The sequence below is a fragment of the Hyperolius riggenbachi genome, chromosome 7 (assembly GCF_040937935.1).
Source record: "Hyperolius riggenbachi isolate aHypRig1 chromosome 7, aHypRig1.pri, whole genome shotgun sequence".
Classification (NCBI taxonomy): domain Eukaryota; kingdom Metazoa; phylum Chordata; class Amphibia; order Anura; family Hyperoliidae; genus Hyperolius; species Hyperolius riggenbachi.
The window spans coordinates 239,120,180-239,134,637 of NC_090652.1; positions in this window are offsets into that span (position 1 = coordinate 239,120,180).

Below are 14,458 nucleotides of genomic sequence, written 5' to 3' on the forward strand. Positions count from 1 at the left end.
CCAGGGAGGTTAAAACAGCGAAACAGCTGTCAGGCCTTTTTTACCCCCACTGCTGTGTACCTGCTATTTCCCCCACCGGAATAAAGGAATTTTAAGAAGCGGTGCCTCCTTTTCCTTTCTTCAAGCCTACTGGATGCAACAGACTTGTGGATGAGCACGCTCTGTTTCCTGGGTCCGGTGTGTCTGCCCTGCTGCGTTTGGTGCCAGGTACTGTTCTTTTTCTTCTCAAACTCATTAGATATATGACACCCTAGTGATCACTGCAGGACAAAAGCAGTAGTGCCTTTACCTGGAGAACACTCTGAGGGCTGAGACGCTAGCAATGCATATCAAGTGTACCCCACTAAGTGTTCTCTTGGTGAAGGCACTACTGCTTTTGTCCTGCAGTGATCACTAGGGTGTCATATATCTATACAGTATCGCGCTATGTTCTGTTTGCGCTTATATGGTGAGCCATCTCCTTACCTCACGGATATAAGGACTATTAGATGTGAACGCTGCTTGGTTGGAACTAGTGTAAAGCGGAGACTATACAGTATATGATCTCTTTAAAGAGGAACTCCAGTGAAAATAATGTAATAAAAAAGTGCTTCATTTTTACAATAATTATGTATAAATAAAATACACAATAATAATGTAAAAATATTTTAAATCCCTGATTTACATTCTGACATTTATTACATGGTGACATTTTTACTGCTGGCAGGTGATGTAGCTGCTGCTTGCTGTTTTGGCAGTTGGGAACAGCTGTAAACAGCTATTTCCCACAATGCAACAAGGTTCACAGACAGGAAACTGCCAGGCGTACCATGGTCCTCAGAGCTTCTTGTGGGAGGGGTTTCACCACAATATCAGTCACACAGTGCCCCCTGATGGTCTGTTTGTGAAAAGAAATAGATTTCTCATGTAAAAGGGGATATCAGCTACTGATTGGGATAAAGTTCAATTCTTGATCGCAGTTTCTCTTTAAAGGGAAGCTGAACTGAGTCAAATTATTTAAAATAAACATATGATGTAGCTGCAAATGAATATTATATACTAACCTCACCGTCAGTTCCTCTCAGAGGCTCACCATTTTCTTCTTTCAGTGATCCCTTCCAGTTCTGACAAGATTTTGTCAGAACTGAAATATACCAGTTGCTGTCAGTTATATATTAGCTGCTGTCAGTTACAACTGAATGTGCAAGGTAATGTCCATGTTTCCCTATGGCTCAAGTGGGAGATATAACAGTTTAACAATGTGCTGACCAGGAAGCTGTTATGGGGTAATGGCCATTTTCAAAATGGAGGACAGAGAACTCCATTGATCACAGTGGACAAACAAGATGCAGGAGAGGAGAAAGAGATTGATGAGCAGACTACATGGGAGCTAAGTATGAATTGTGTATAGGAGAGAAGAAAAGAACAATCGAGAGCCCCCGATAGTGTGATATTGTAACACAGTGGACGTCAAATGGTTGAAATAAAAGAATTATACTCACAAGTGTGGGTTGCCACATTCAGGCAACCACTTTAAGCACAGTCGGGGAGATTAGGCCTGTCCCCGCTCAGGCTAAAAAGTCGCTCTCTGTGTAGAAGAAAAAAAGGTGTCCACACCTATCCACCAGGTGGATGCATCATGTAATGAAAAAACAGAGGCGCCAACAGAATAAAAATGATGCCAATTAAAACCAAATAAAAGATGGGTGGCACTGGTGGATTTGCCTTCCCCACAAAAATAACAACCACAGTATATGGTAATAGATATAAATTTAATCAATTTCAAACTCCCAATAACAATTGATCTGCAACGCGTTTCACGGGACACAAGCCCGCTTCCTCAGGCAAAAACCATAAAAGCAGGAGCAACTGAAAGTAAAAAATAAAAAAATATATAATATAATAATATAAATAAAATAAAACAAAACATAAAGAAAAAAATATAATAAAAAAAAAAAAAAAAAAAAATAATAATAATAATAAAAAACACCTGTTTAAATGACAATATATAAAAAGCAATGATCCATCCGGATCAAGCCACAATGATAATTCATCAAATCCACAGTATAATCCAAAGCGTAAATCGCAAGTATAAATTGCATTAGTGACCAACAATCTCCATATTCAAGTATTGAACATTCCATCATTATTGAATGAACCATAACGGTTAGGTTGGTATAATAAATCAATTGTATATCAATATGCATATGAAGGTAAAAATTGATGTAAACATTGATGTAAAATACACAAATAATAGTAATTCTAATAATAATTAGTAATTCTAACCATTATACTGTATGCCATTTCCCCACTGAGGGGCAGTGAGTATCCATTGATTCGTGAGGGCAATGTTTTTTAGGGGTGGGGGGGGGGCCTCGTGGGGAGGGGAGAGTGAGATAGGAAAAATGCTGGGAAAGAATAGAGTGAGAGGGGGGGGGGGGGGGGGAAATAGTAAGCTTCTAAGGAGACGGAGGACAACGTGGGCGATGAAGGGAAGTGACCGCTGTGTTATATAAAGGCAAAAGTTAGAGATACCATGGTGCTGATCCTGGCTGTACTATAAGTGTACACTATAAGTGTAGTAGATATAAACGACACATAGTAAGGACTGAAAGACTTACCCCAGCAGTGGTTAGTACAAGCGTGGCGCTTCTGTTACCAGCGGGCAGCACGCCAGCCACTAAATACCTTCTGGATTAAAGTGAATAGCGGCAGATACAGGTGGGCGTGATACAGGTGGGCGTGTTCCGCTGTATGCGGAAATGAGTGCTGCAGATGTCTGTCCAGCCATTGAGATTCCGCTCTGGGCGGATATACGTCATCTAAGGGCATGTGCCTCACACCGCCATGTTGGTTGAGGCTGTCCCTCCGTACTTGGGTGGAAATAAACCACGGGCTAATGCCTGAGCGGCATGTTTTTAGGGGTATATGGATACATTGCAGAAAAAAGCATCAAGCTTCCCACGAGATGCGCTCTAGATAGTGTAATCAATACATATATAATATAATTGATGAAATAAAAAGGTTGCAGTTTGTAGATGTTCTGTATTCACATATCCCCATCTAGTGGCAGAAATTGATATTGTGTTGAAACTATAATACTGGATTTCTCTGCAATGATTCATGTATAAAGTATGCAAAACCTATGTGTTCCTTCATATAGGGCTAAGTGGGTGCATGGTGGGTGGAGATTAATTAATGGTCTGATCTAAAAGGAATAATAATATTATGTACAGGTGCATATGGTGCATATGGTATAGATAAAAATCACACAACCATAATAACAAATTATCATGAATTATCATAAAATACAAAATACAAAAATTAAGGATAAAAGAGAGCGACCAGATGAGACCTATAAAAAATAAAAAATATATATAAAAATATATAAAAATTAAAAATATAAAAATAAAATTAATGATAATCAATCATCAACAATGAATCATAAATTAGGCTTGCCCTAACTAATATGTGCTGATGTGCCGGATGTGTATAATTATCACTTGGTATCTGTACAGCACATGTCTCTACATCTTTATATATCAATGAGTGGACCAGGTAACCATCTATTGTCACAAGGCTGAGGGAGGTGTAATCAGAACTGCAGTGTGGAGTACTGCATTAAGCCCCATAGTAGCTATGTGATTATTGTTAAGAATACTCCTAAAACGTTTTCTCTAGTTGTTCGTTTAGGCCTAAAGGAACCAAGGTTTTCAGGGTCTGGATCCAGAACATCTCTCTATTTTTGAGTGTCTGGATTGCATTCGGTATCAGGGGATTGATGTGCTCAAGAGCAGTGAACGTGACCCCTGTTGGGTCTCTATTGTGAATTGAATTGAAGTGCCTAGATAGGCCATGTGTGGCGAGGCCTTTCAGAATATTGCGCTTGTGTTGGCCAATTCTTTCTCGTAATTGTTGGCTAGTGCGTCCTACATATTGTAGCCCACAGGGGCAGGTGGCTACATAAATGACCAGTCTGGAGTCACAGTTGATATATTTCTTAATTGGGTGAAGGACCTTGTTGCTGAATGCTATCAAGTGATCCGTGTTTGTTAGAAATGTACAGGCTAAGCAACGTGTTTTATTGCATGCATGGGACCCTGCTGGTAGAGATAGTGTCTTGGTTTTTACCCTAATTTTGCTGGGTGCCAATATACTGCGGAGGTTGGGGGCTCTACGAAACGTCATAATGGGTCTTTCGGGGATGCATCCTCTTAGATATGGATCTTGTTGTAGTATTTCCCATCTGTGGTTCAGAATATTTTTTATGGTTGTATGTTGAGCATTATATTTAGTAATAAACCGTAGTACATTTTCTGAGCTATTTGGCCTTGTAATGTCTTGAGTTATTGGGGTCTGGGGTATTTTGCTCTAGTTTTTGCATTCTGTATGAGTTTTTTGGGGTATTTTCTTTCCTTAAATTTGTCAACTAAAATTTTGGATTGTGTGTCATAGTCCTGTATATCCGTGCAGTTTCTGTGTATCCATTTGAATTGGTTATATGGAGTGTTAATAGTCTATGGTTTATAGTGAAAACTATTAAAGTGAATATAGCTGTTAGAATCGACCTGTTTAAAATATGTTTTAGTCTTGATTTTACCTTCATCGTGAAATAGGATTAGGTCTAAAAATTCCAACGATGTATTGCTAAATTGTGAGGTGAAGGACAGTTTGGCCCTGTTGGAGTTTAAGTAATTCAGAAAGTCTGGGATGAGTGATCTCCTGAGGAGCCATCTCCTTACCTCACGGATATAAGGACTATTAGATGTGAACGCTGCTTGGTTGGAACTAGTGTAAAGCGGAGACTATACAGTATATGATCTCTTTAAAGAGGAACTCCAGTGAAAATAATGTAATAAAAAAGTGCTTCATTTTTACAATAATTATGTATAAATAAAATACACAATAATAATGTAAAAATATTTTAAATCCCTGATTTACATTCTGACATTTATTACATGGTGACATTTTTACTGCTGGCAGGTGATGTAGCTGCTGCTTGCTGTTTTGGCAGTTGGGAACAGCTGTAAACAGCTATTTCCCACAATGCAACAAGGTTCACAGACAGGAAACTGCCAGGCGTACCATGGTCCTCAGAGCTTCTTGTGGGAGGGGTTTCACCACAATATCAGTCACACAGTGCCCCCTGATGGTCTGTTTGTGAAAAGAAATAGATTTCTCATGTAAAAGGGGATATCAGCTACTGATTGGGATAAAGTTCAATTCTTGATCGCAGTTTCTCTTTAAAGGGAAGCTGAACTGAGTCAAATTATTTAAAATAAACATATGATGTAGCTGCAAATGAATATTATATACTAACCTCACCGTCAGTTCCTCTCAGAGGCTCACCATTTTCTTCTTTCAGTGATCCCTTCCAGTTCTGACAAGATTTTGTCAGAACTGAAATATACCAGTTGCTGTCAGTTATATATTAGCTGCTGTCAGTTACAACTGAATGTGCAAGGTAATGTCCATGTTTCCCTATGGCTCAAGTGGGAGATATAACAGTTTAACAATGTGCTGACCAGGAAGCTGTTATGGGGTAATGGCCATTTTCAAAATGGAGGACAGAGAACTCCATTGATCACAGTGGACAAACAAGATGCAGGAGAGGAGAAAGAGATTGATGAGCAGACTACATGGGAGCTAAGTATGAATTGTGTATGTTTGGTTTGACTTTTTATTTTCAGTTCAATTTCTCTTTAAGCAAGCGCACCCCTTCTTTGGAATACTGGTAATATTTACATGTATTTGTTTCCCTCCTCATCTGGTGTGCTAGGAGCGCAACCTTTAACCCCTGTGGGTGTTGGAACAAGATACAAAAACTGTTGGAATCACTTCTGCATCTCTCTGAGTCAATCAATCAATGCTAAGAGGCATTTATACAGAGCCGTAGCAATAGCCATAGCAGCTACTATGGGGCCCTGGATCAGAGGGGACCGTCACCCAAGTGGTACTTGATGTATTCACTAATTACTTTCTTGTGTTCCTCCACCCTCTGACTTTGTCTCAGTGGCAATGCCCATGGACTATGTGCAGTGTAGATTGCACGAGAATGTAAATTGTCCAATCAACTCATATTCATATGGTAGGGGCAGGTAGCATTGCTCAAGAGTGCCTACATCTGAGGGCCCCATGGAAGCTTTGCTATGAAGTCCAATGATCTCTAGCTACACCACTGCGTGTATAGAAAATACATTCCTAAAAGGAAGGAGGGGGGGCAGGGGGTATTTCAAGTGACCAACAACACAAAAAAAACAAAGTCAGCAGCAATAAGCCTTTCATAAAGGAATCGGAAAAACCAACAAAGCAGAAGATCTATGAGCCAAGAGGACATCTAACTTGCATTTAATGTGTACATTCTGCAACATCATTGTGAGGCAGTCCTAAAAGGCTGAGATCCAGGGGCGTAACAATAGACCCTGCAAGGGATGCAGCCGCAGGGGGCCCAGAGGCCCTCGGGTCCCCCATCCTGAGAGACTGATAACTAAGGGTAAGGAGAGAAATAACTTTCTGCTCTCTGTACAAGTGTTCTAATGACTTCATCTGCTCTGCCACTGATAACGAATCATAAAAAGTTTTGCAGACAAAGATTTGTAGACAGTCGCTATGCAGCATTCAGCAGGGTCTTGTGTACAGCACTGTTCTACCCCCAGTCTTTCTACCCCATTCTTTGGCGGGAGGGGGACCCATCCAAAGTTTTGCAGGGGGCCCAGGGATTTCTAGTTACGCCCCTGTTGATATCATTTATTCCAGAGAAGAAACCACAAGCATGCCTGGATGGAGCAGCTGATAGGAAGAAAAAATAAATAAATAAATAAATAGCTGATAGGAGGACCCCAGAGGACTGAGAAGAGGAAACAGATGTGGGCAGTGAGCATTTGTCAAACAAACAAGTCTATTCTGGTTTCATAATATGGTAACTACTGGAATAATATACTTGGTCTGACACTGTGTTGCATAACCAAGTGACATAGGGGCTACAATGCATGAAAAGTGGTTTTAGAATGTGGAACAAGTAAAATATTACGTTTTATGTAGAGCGATGTTGTATATTAGACCAGATGTGGGACCAGAGAGGCACAGAAAGTTCCAGAAGCAGATCTGAGTTTGTCATCTGACAGCTTACCAAAGTGTCCAATGTTTTGAAGGAAGACATCTAAAACTACAAACTTTGGTCAAAACTTGAAGAAACACATTTAGTGGAGGGGGTGTGGCTGCTTGGCACCTTCACGCTATTCATTCTGCAAGGGGGCGGAGCTATGACTACACTCTCCAAGAAGATTGCAACTTACAGCAACTGAAGTCATCGATGCAGGAGGTTGACATTGAAAATCCTTAGCACTGAATTTAAAAAAAACAAGGGCATTTAGACCAAAAAGTGCTTTTAAATTAGACCTGATCTGAGAATTCTTGATTAGGAAAAGAACCAGATCTTCCTATGACCATTGCCCCTTTGTCTCTTCTGATGCAGCAGTTGATTTTTGTATTCAGGTAAAGCAAAGAACTGTGGCAGTATTGGAAGGTAGCATTCTGCAACTAGCACAATGAATACTGTGGTTAGCACTTCACATTCCTTCTCCCCTCTGTAACAGGCTAGCTAAGAGGCAAAAGCACAGTTGCTCTCAGGCCTACTGAGCACTTGCAAGAGACACCCCCATCCACCAATCATACTACCTTTCTGACAATAGGTGTCAAAAAATGTAGCCCATTGCCTGAACCGGCCCTATGTATGAGCCCACTCCCCAGTAAACAAGCATGGTAGAATTGTTTGCTCAAATTGTTTGCCTCCAAAGCTTCCTACAGCAGTGTCACTGCATCAGACTAACTAGTCTTACAGGGGATACGAATGTCTGAGAAGAGGGGTGCACTAGACAACATAAGGGTTCTGGGCCGCAGTCCCTAACCAATAATAGAGGTGCAAGGTCAGTCTGCCAGGGCACCAGGCCAGACATACATCAAACAACCCACAAGGACCAGCACACTCCAAAGTACGTCTGAAAATACAAACTTGTTTTCATTGAATTTTTCTTCAGAATTCTTGTTAAAAAATATGCGACAACCAAAGTCCATCAATAAGCTTGGTCAAACCAGCTCAACCCAGATTGAGTCGATGTCTATTCTAATTCTACAGAATAGCCTTTCTGATCCAGTGGAGCCAAGCTTATTGGTGGACTTTGGTTGTTGTGTTTTTTTTTAACAAGAATTCTGAAGAAGAATTCAATAAGAATTGTATTTTCAGAAGTACTTTAGTGTACGCTGGTCCTTGTGGATGATTAGAAGAGAGGGACACTGACATGACTGACAGGCTGGCTGCTTAATTCTGCTATCTAAGGGCATATGATTGCTGAATCATGATTTGGGTGAATTTGACAGCTTACTTCAGATATCTGGGGGTATATGGCTGCTTAATTCTGATATTGGAGGCCACACCCTGACCTAAAGGGAACCTGAATTGAGAGGTGTAGGGAGGCTGCCATCTTCATTATCTAATAATGCCAGGTGCCTGATGCCTGTGCTGATGCTTATGGTCTAATACTTCATGTCATTCTCCCAAAATAAGCATGCATATAAGATGTTTTGACTCTGATCTCACTCCACTGGCTAAAAGCTCAGATGGTCAGCTAGGCAAACTGGCATTGTTTATAAGGGAATGAATATGGCAGCCTCCATATCCCTCTCACTTCAGGTTCCCTGTACTTCTGACATCTGTGGTGACTGCTGCTTAACTCTGATATCTTGAGGCACAACCACATTTAATTCTAATATCAAGAGGCACATTTCTGTTTAAATGTTAAGTATCATGTAATTTACTTAATTCGAATATGTGGGGGCACGCAGCTGCTTAATTTCTGTAGTGCAGCCTGCAGATAAAAGATAAACTAAACCATCCCCTTCTCCACATGGACTTCAGCATGGCATGCCTGTCCTAGGTTCTTTTTGCAGAAGAGAGGAGTGACTAACCAAGGAAACATGGGTTTTGTGAAAATTAAGTTTGTGAAGAATGGCTCATGATACTCTATTACAACCTCTGCTACGGTACCTGTGTTGACAGTGTGGATGGATAGTGTACTGGTTTAAGTGTACCTGAGATGGTTAATAGTGGTATATTTATACTTAGCTGGGGCCTCCTCCAGTCCGATGAGGTGCGAGGGATCCCTCCCCGTTCCTCTCCTGTTGCTCCATTCTCACGTTATCACCTCTGGTAATATGGCCAGTCATGCTCTTCTGCACATGTGCAGCCCAGCTGCTTCCGCGCCCCCTGTTGTACTGAGGCAGAATGGGGCCCCCCAGAATGGGCCCCCCCGGGCAGTCGAGCCACGAATGCGCAGCGCCAGATTAACGGATGAGATAACGGCAGAGCGGAGAGGCCTGGGAGGACGGTGAGGGAGCCTACACACCTCATGGGGCTGGAGCTAGCCCAGGTAAGTGTAAATACATCCTTATTACACATCCTAGGTTTCCTTTTAAGCCACCACCTTTGTAGCTGCAGCTAGTTTCCTATTCGGCAAGCAGTTTTTGGGCAATGCTAACCTAACGCTCCAGAGGTTGGCCTATTGTGGGCACCCTCAGTGGCGGCAGATTATCCTGATTTCCTCCAGGCAGCATCGGCGAATCCTGCAAGGCTGGCCTGTCACCACCAGTGCACCCTGGTTGCGTTCCAGCTGTGGAAGCGTTCTGCGCATGCGCAGTATGAGTAATTCACTACTGCGCAGAATGCTTCTGGCACCAGGAGTGCGACCATGATGTGTACGGCTTGGGGCAGTGTGTGCGCAGTAGCCGCCGACAGGCCAGCCTTTCGGGGGTCGCAACTGCTGCCCGGGGGTGGGGGAAAGAAGGATGTTGTGGGCACAGTAGGAGTCCAGAGGGCTGGAAGAAGCCTCAGGCAAGTTACATTTTTTTTTTTTTTGGCCTTAAAGATTCCCTTGAAGACATCCTGACCATAGTGAGTAGCGGCAATCGCCAGTCTCGCTGAGGCCTTGTTACCATACCTTCCAACTTTTTGAGATGAGAAGGAGGGACACTTAAGCCACACCCCTGCCACACCCCTAATCAACCCCCCCCCCCCCTTGGTCACACCCCTAGTCACACATACGATAACGATATTATAAGAAAAATATGTTGTTCTATAATTCAAACCACACTGGTCCTTTCTATCCTTGTTCATTCTCCTTCATATTAACATTTTAAAATTAGTAATATATAAATTTAAAGAATGGGAATAAAGTTTAGAGTCAATTAAACACATTTTTTAGTAGAGAAATATATATATTTACACAGAAAGAGGGACAAAGTCCTGAAAGAGGGAAAAATGAGGGAGAAAGAGGGACAGAAGGACAGGGCTCCCAAAGAGGGACTGTCCCTCCGAAAAAGGGACAGTTGGGAGCTATGCTTGTTACCTATAAGCAAAGATGGAGGTTGCTGCATCCTTTTAAAAGCACTCTGTGGAAGATGAGGGGGTGAGGCTTGTGAGATCATGGCCATCCTAAATAATGGGCCCTTTCACACCAGAGGGATTTTTCGGCGTTTTAACGCCACGGCCGAAGTTGGCGTTTTGCTAGGTAAAAGAAATTCCATAGACTTTCATTTTACCTTTCACATCTAACTCGGCGTTTTGGAGCGTTGCGTTTCAACGCTCCCAGGACCTTTTTCAGGGCTGTTAACAGCCGAAGTTGGCTGTTGGCGTTTCAATGATAGTCAATGGAAAACGCCAACTTCAGCGTTTTCAAAGCCTTTTCAAAGCGTTTTACAGCTATCTTGTTCACTTATTTTTATAGAAGAAAAAAAAAAAGGACGTTTTCATATGGGCTGTAAAACTCTTTCAAAAGGCTTTGAAAACGCTTTGAAAACGCTATGTATTGGCGTTAAGCAAAAGGCTGACTTTCAGCCTTTTCTACCGCAGCCTCTAGTGTGAAAGAGCCCTAAGGGATCGAGTTAGTTAAGCTAAATAAGCCTTAAAATTCCACTTAAAGGTCTTATAATACGATATATTAATATAACAAGTGGCACATATGTGACAGCTGTAAATGCTTTATGATTCACAGACCTTCTTGAAAAGGTCCAGGTCCAAAGAGGTCTGAGGCTGGGTTCACAGTGGTCAGTCACACAATGCACATATTATAATGAGTGTGAACTGCAATGGAGACTGGACATAGACTTTAACCATTTCAGCCCGCTGGGATTTTTTACCTTATGCATCAGAGCAATTTTCACCTCCCATTCATTCGTTAATAACTTTATCACTACTTAACGCAATTTATTGATCTATATCTTGTTTTTTCCGCCACTAATTAGGCTTTCTTTGGGTGGTACATTTTGCTAAGAGTTATTTTTTTATAAATGCATTTTAACAGGATTAATAAGAAAAAATGGAAAAAATTCATTATTTCTCAGTTTTCGTCCATTATAGCTTTAAAATAATCCACACTACCATAATTAAAACCTATGTATTTTATTTGCCTGTTTGTCTCGTTTATGACACCATTTAAATTTTGTCCCTATCACAATTTATGGCGCCAATATTTTATTTGGAAATAAAGGTGCATTTTTTTTCAGTTTTGCACCCATCACTATTTACAAGCTTGTAATTTAAAAAATGTTGGTAGTATACCCCCTTTACATGCATATTTAAAAAGTTCAGACCCTTAAGTAACTATTTATGTTTTTTGTTTGTTTGTTTGTTTTTTATTGTAATTTTTTTTTGTTTCCATGAAAAATTGTATTTGGGTAATATTTTGGTGTGGGAAATAAACAGTTCATTTTTAATGTTATTACATGTGTACATTTTAATGTAAAATGTATGTAGATGTAGTTTAACTATTTGGCCACAAGATGGCCACCTTGAGTTTATTTTTTTCTCCTTTGCTTCTCGATCACCGGAAGCACAAGGATCACCGGAAGCACAAGGAGGACGGGGAAACTTTTCTTTGCAGAAAGACTGAAGCCTCTAGTAAGAGAGCTTCAGTTTTTCTGCTGGAGACACGGATCAGTGATCGGGAACCATGTTCCCGTTCACTGATCCCAGGGCTACCGGGGGACAGCACGGGGGTGAGCCGCGATCGCGCACGGCACCGCAGCAGAGCAGTTGCCTGGACGTGAGGATCACGTCCGGGCGGCTGAAATGGTTAAGGGCTCAGGCACACTTTAAGCGCTTTTCTGAGCATTTGATTAGCGCATTCTGAGAGCTTTTTAAAAATCGCTCCCATTCACTTGCATTAAAAATCGTCTAAAAATGTACGTGATCGCGGCGATTTTTACCACGAAAGCATGCAGAGAGTTAGAATAACGTGATTAGTTACAACACAGTACTGTGAACAGCCCCATAGAATTGTATGGGCAGTGAGCTGACATGCAGAATTATTTTGCAACGCAACTGAGCACTGTGAACTAGGCCTTAAACATTTCCTCTCAGCGTATCCAGTTCGGTAGAGGTACATAATGCACTAACCCGCTACACAAGGATCGCTCTTCTTTGGTCACGACTGGGGCGGAGGTTCACCTCCGCCATACTCCTTCCATTTCTGAATGATCGCTTGAACAGTGCTCCATGGGATGTTCAAGGCTTTGGAAATCTTTTTGTAGCCTAAGCCTGCTTTACATTTCTCAATAACTTGATCCCTGGCCTGTCTTGTGTGTTCTTTGGACTTCACGGTGTTGTTGCTCTCAATGTTCTTTTAGACAACCTCTGAGGCCCTCACAGAGCAGCTGTATTTGTACTGACATTAAATTACACACAGGTGCACTCTTAGTCATTAGCACTCATCAGGCAATGTCTATAGGCAACTGACTGCACTCAGCTCAAAGGGGGCCGAATAATTATACACACACCACTTTGCAGTTATTTATTTGTAAAAAATGTTTGGAATCATGTATGATTTTCGTTCCACTTCTCATGTGTACACCACTTTGTATTGGTCTTTCATGTGGAATTCCAATAAAATTGATGCATGTTTGTGGCAGTAATATGACAAAATGTGGAAAACTTCAAGGGGGCCGAATACTTTTGCAACCCACTGTATGTCTTGGCACCTTAGACTCTGCCCTCCAGAGCTGAGATTTTCCCACAGACCCTGCAGGCAAGCCTCTGTATATTTATCAGCTTGTCTGCTTCAGTGATTTCAGGGAATTTTTTTTAAAGGTACAGGAGTCTCAGGGGGGTGTTCTCATTTACACTCTCATCAGGACTCTGCATAGGGAGGGGAGTGAGCCACATTTCCATCATCAGACGCCTGTAGGCACGTGCCTACAGTGCCTTATGGTAGAGTGATCATAGTGATGAGATTTAAGGGTTACACACAATGTCCCACTCCACATACTCTGTAATGGGGGGAACCAGCATGGGTACGCTGTCAGGGCTTTGTACTCAGAGGCCTATGCCTGGGCCCTGCCATGCACATACAGTGCACAGCAGTATTATTGGTATTAACACTGGAAGAGTACTGCACGTTGTACAATTAGCCCGACCCGCAGTACATGGGTAGCAGCTCATTGCTATGGTAACGTGCATTAAGCATGTAACATAATAAGCAGTTTTAGGTACCTTTAAAGTGAACCTAAAGTCAAAGGAAAAAAACGAGATTTACTCACCTGGGGCTTCCCTCAGCCCCCTGCAGTCGATCGGTGCCCTCGCAGCTCCCCTCCGATGGTGCAGGACCCGCCGGCGAACACTTCCGGTTTGGCTGTCACCGGCCGACAGGCAAGGGAACGCGAGTGATTCTTCGCATTCCCAGCCTGTATATCGCCCCCTATGCTCCTATTGCCGCCAGGAGGATCTTATACACTCCGCTCCTGGCTCTTAATAATTTCCAGTCTTTTTATTTTATATTATTTGTTTTATTTTTTTTTTACCTCATTAAGCATTGAAAATGTAACTGTTTTTTCCTTATATTTAATTTCAGGGAGAATTGGGAGCTCGGGGGATGAGAGGGGGGTAATGCAAAGTTGCTTTGGGATTGGAGTTATGTGGAGGGCGTAGCAGATCTGAGAAGGTCTAGCTCTTAAAGGGAACCTGAAGCGAGTAAAATTATTTAAAATAAACACATGACATAGCTGCAAATTAATATTACATACTAACTTCACTGTGAGTTCCTCTCAGAAGCTCACCATTTTCTTCTTTCAGTGATCCCTTCCAGTTCTGACAATATTTTATCAGAACTGAAATTGCAATGATCTGCTCTGCTGTCTGCACAGGCAGGCAGCTTTTTGACCATTTTTTAGGTCTGTATGCTGCAGGTCCCTGGAAAGGAGACCTGTCTTCATTCTGAAAGTTTCAGAGCTGCTGTTCTGCTGAGGGATTTGCATCCACTTGTCATGCAAATTGCTTATCTGCTTCCTTTGAAGGCTTGCAGTATAAATACCATTCCTCCCAGAATTCCCTGCTGGTCATAAAGGTTTGGTTCTACTGGACTTACCTTGAGTTTCAGCCCCTCTGCTGATTGTTTGCTAATATTCTAGTGTAGTTAATTATTGGGGAGTGCCT